This window comes from Procambarus clarkii, chromosome 48 (genome assembly GCF_040958095.1).
Source record: "Procambarus clarkii isolate CNS0578487 chromosome 48, FALCON_Pclarkii_2.0, whole genome shotgun sequence".
Classification (NCBI taxonomy): Eukaryota; Metazoa; Arthropoda; class Malacostraca; order Decapoda; family Cambaridae; genus Procambarus; species Procambarus clarkii.
In genome coordinates this window covers 9,850,182-9,855,490 of record NC_091197.1, presented here as the reverse complement: position 1 = coordinate 9,855,490, position 5,309 = coordinate 9,850,182, and positions in this window count along the sequence as shown.

Below are 5,309 nucleotides of genomic sequence, written 5' to 3'. Positions count from 1 at the left end.
CTTCACTTTTTCTATTTCCTTGCTGATATTTAATGTTACTGTAATTGTGCTGGAGCTTGTTTGTCCATGTTGTGTACTGTAGTATGGAAAAAATATGGCATCCATCATGTAATTCAGTCACCACTGTCATTTTACTATTATATAGCCTCCCCTTTTCTCAAGCCTGTGTCATCAAACACATTACTTCCTCTGCGAAGTCATTTACACAATGGTCCTAGTACAGAGACCTGTTTTAACCTTTCCTGAGGACCTGTATCAACAGTTTTTTGACAATCTAGGAAGAAGCAATCTACTAGTCTTAATACTACATAGTTTTCCCTGGCTTTTGAAAATTACATGCCACCCATTCTTCCTTGTCTTGTATTGATTGACTATCATAGAATTCAATAGAATTTAAATATGATCTTACCTCCCTGAAGTAGTGTTGATAAAATTTACACCCCAGATGTTCTTTTTCGGATTATTTTTTTAGAATCTTTCATGTGTGACACGGGTCAATAGTTTACTACAGTATTCATTCTGCCCCCTTTCATGAATATTGGAACTACATTTGTTTTTCCAGATTTCTATTAGGTCTCCTGTCTCCCGTAATTGTAATGCTGAACACTACGATTAATGGGTAACAAGATTCCTTCAGTAGTCTATGCTACATCTAGTTCCTCTAGGCATTTTTTTAAACCTCTTCTACATTAACTTCAATTCCATCTAGTGTTGTTTCTGGTTATTTGTCACCTCTACTTTGACCAGAACAATTTGTTCTGGTCAAAGGTTTGGTCTAAAAACCACCTGAAACCTCGTTCTTCAAACTACTTTGCTACATAGTCTTCCCAGCTTGGCACCATCTTTATAATTACACACTGCCTTCTCCCATACATAAACCATTAATTAACAAGCAGTCCACATCTTGGGGCATCATGACCACATATCTTGCCACAGTGCAAGGCATTAGGTCTTTCATCTGATTTTTCGACGTGTTGCACTGCTCCACCGGCTTCCCTTCTGCACCTCTATGATCCGAGACTGAAGGTGTTCCTCCATCACTAACTAGAACTTCCTCCCAGTCTTCTACCAGCCACAGTGCATCCCTTCTCCACTTCACTATCTTAGACTTCTGGCCCTCAACAAATATCTATCCAGGCTGATATCCATGCTTTCAACCATCTTCATTAGCCGCATAGAAGGGCAAACATGGAATGTAGCAATGTTTTAAGGACTCACTCGTGTTGCTGTGAGCCCACATTAAGGAGGAAGGTAAAATGCACAGTTGTCAAAATATGGAACCATGCCATTTGGATGAGTGACTTAACGACTAGGTGCTTGTAGCTCTACCCTGCCAAGGAAGGAGGAGGGGAATGGTCCGGGGCTATGGAGCCCGATTTTCCATCAGTTTTGGCGGGTTGTCCATTCTGCAAGCCGGTTTGAGAAATGTTACCATGCCTCATTGTTTCAAAGGTTAGGGTCCCAGTCAGGAATATCAGGGAAGCAAGGGAGGCTGTGTATTCTCAAGCAGTACCCACCCTTTAACGGGAGTCCTACGACAACAGTCCTACGTTCTCTCGCCGGTACCTGGACACCCAAAGGGGAGCACCTGGGTGACGAGTGGGTTGTACGATGACCTGAATGGGAACCATGTCATTTCACATGTACAATGACCAGCAAGGGGCAGGAGAGAAAACCAAGACAACCCCCACTAACTTTAGGAAGTCATATGTGAGCCCCTCTCACCACAAGGTGAAACTTTTGAAGGGGTGGCCACTGCTGTAAATCATAGTTTTTTTTTCATCTTTTGCAGACTATCATGTGCAACTATCATATATGATTTTGGACAAATGTAGGTTAAGGAGAAGATAATTGTTTAATGAAACAATGATATTTTAATGCAGCCAACAAAATCACAACCTGGAAATCAGATCATATTGTCACTAGTGAAGTTTGTACAAACTCATTTTAAAGTCAGGCTATATTTTTACTTTATGGAAAACAATTACTTGGTACAATTACCACAGAATAATGAGTCAACCATATGAAATAACACCTGAACAACAACAGGCCTACTTTCCCCATGTGAGGCAATGTACTGTACTAAGATTAAATTTAGTAAAGTGATTTAGGTGATAAAATGGGCCACATCAATGAAATAAAGCATGATTTTATGAACATTTTGTTATTCATTTGGAGTGAGCATATCTATTTAGCAAAATATCAATTGTCACCTACTTTCTTGACGTAATCCATAAAATGAGAAAGTATTCTTATATTGTGCCCAGATGGCAATAAATTGAGACATCTTTCGATGTATACTGATATGTTGCCTAATAATTATGTACAAAGTGATTGGTTAGATTGTAATATGTAAGACATGCATACAGACATAACATTTTAGGTTTGATTTCAGGCAGAAATGAATCGATGGCAAATATACATGTCTAGACTGGAGGAAGGTACAAGCCACCCTAGTGTGTACTTCTGTGCCTAGAAATCAAAGGGTCAAGTAAAAGAATCAAATTTGGAAAAGCTAATGTTCATAAATTATTCTAGTTAATACTGTTGATTTCCTTTTAACCATTTGTGTTTCCTCAGAGTCATTACTATTTTTGGTACCATTCTTATTTTTTGAGAAGCTTGCACAACCAATCCATAAGAACTACACATGGCAAGCATGGAATATGAATTAGCATGACAAAGAGAAGGATTTCGAAGAATAAATGAGTATGTATGAATTTGGCAAAAGAGGAAACCTGTGTCTGTATGTATACATAAAATATAAATACATTATATATACAGTATATATATATATATATATATATATATATATATATATATATATATATATATATATATATATATATATATATATATATATTTATATATATATATATATATATATATATATATATATATTTATATATATATATATATATATATTTATATATATATATATATATATATTTATATATATATATATATATATATATTTATATATATATATAATATATATTTATATATATATATATATATTATATATATTTATATATATATATATATTATATATATTTATATATATATATATATATTATATATATTTATATATATATATATATATATATATTTATATATATATATATATATTTATATATATTTATATATATATATTTATATATATATTTATATATATATATTTATATATATATATATATATATATATATTTATATATATATATATATATATATATTTATATATATATATATATATATATTTATATATATATATATATATATATTTATATATATATATATATATATATTTATATATATATATATATATTTATATATATATATATATATTTATATATATATATATATATATATATATATATATATATATATATATATATATATATATATATATATATATATATATATATATATATTTTATTAAATATGACCGAAAAAGTAAGATTAATAATTCTAACACGAATTCAATATCCTTCTAACACTTCTATTCAATATCCATTGTTTCGTGTTCTGTCTTGTGTTGATACTTTTAATACCCTATTAATATCCTCTAATGCCACATCATCCTTCCCACCTCACTCAAATGTAATGCCACATCACCCTTCCCACCTCACTCAAATGTAGATATAAAATCAGGGAAACGCAAGTTCTAATCAGTTGTGTATTTGTGAAGTCATTGAAAATGTAATAAGTTTTACGAAACGCGCCCGTGTCGCGTCAGACTAGAAATAAAAATGAATTTTGGAGAAGTGATTTTTGATTTACCTCCAACAGTGAAGCATAATGTACGAAAGATTGAGAAAATTCGTGTTAGAATTATTAATCTTACTTTTTCGGTCATATTTAATAAAATATGTCTACAGGAAAGATTGCTACCAAAATATACTAATATATATATATATATATATATATATATATATATATATATATTATATATATATATATATATATTATATAGACACTAATTAGAAATAGAAAGTCAGAGATCTGCATGAAGTCATGGTGCCCAACTTGTTTATAGTTGCTAGATGATGGGTGGTATGAATATTTAAAATTAAGTTAAAACAGTAGAAATGGCCAATCTGGTAATCATGTGTGGCAATAGGAAAGTAGATTAAGTAAAGAATAAAAAGATCATGGATATGTGTAGTGTGCAAGTTAATAAATTGCAAAAGTAAAGAGTATGTCAAGATGGGTGGTTTTGTTATGTTGCACAAACGGATAACAGAATGGTGTATATTAAAGTGAATTTTAAGGAAGAGGAAGATTGTCAGGGAAAAGAGTGTGCAGACATGATGTGCATGTATGGTTAGTGCATAGAATATAGCAAAGAACAAGGCTAGGTGGAAGCAATTTTTAAGAAGTGTTTTATATAATTTGCAGTACTGTATATGCCAATTCACTGGTGTTGGTTGCTGGAGTGAAGTAATGTGTGCGTATCTGTGATGCTATATTGCATTGTGAATGATTATATGAATGGCTCGAGTGATATTTTTAATGTTTCATTATTAAAAGTCTGTAACCTTTTACTTTGTATCTCACTCTTCTCCTCTAGGCTGATAACACCCTACATCATGAAAGTGGGAAAGATTAGACTGGTATATATGTAATGAATTATGAGAACCAGGATAAATATTGTTAAGAAATGCTCTTTGCAAAGTAAAATTATTACTACCTGTTTACTGTTAAATATTACAAACTTTACCTCAAAATTCACTTAAATCCTAACCTGACTAGATAATTATGGTTACAACCACATCACTTTTGTATCACAAATATGTCAAATTAGAAAAAATACTAGAGTGTACAGTAAAGTCCTATTTACCTGAACCCAGATTTCATCTACAGTACTGTATACATTTAATGAGCAAAATTCAATCCGGTTATGATCCTTCATACCTTGATTAGCCAGTTTTTACCCTGTAAAAGCGACTCTTCCCGCTTACCTGCACTATCCATAATGTGGGGAGATGGGAATGGGTTCATATAACAGGACAAGGAGCTAAAATGGGGATTTGAGACTATTCATAAGTTCAGATGTTCGTATGTTGGGAACTTCCCTGTATACAGGTTCAGTATGAATCAATTCATTAGATTGGGGAGGGGACTACAAGATTTTTAGTTAAAAGTCAATAGGGACTGCATAGGCAGCACACTGCCTTAGCATTATGAATTATTCATGAATCACATTCATAATAGTATGAGGCATTCCAAATGCTGAACAAACGTATTGGAAGAAAATAAAATAAGACAACCCAAAGATATCCCTACCAAGGATACTTTAACAAAATAGG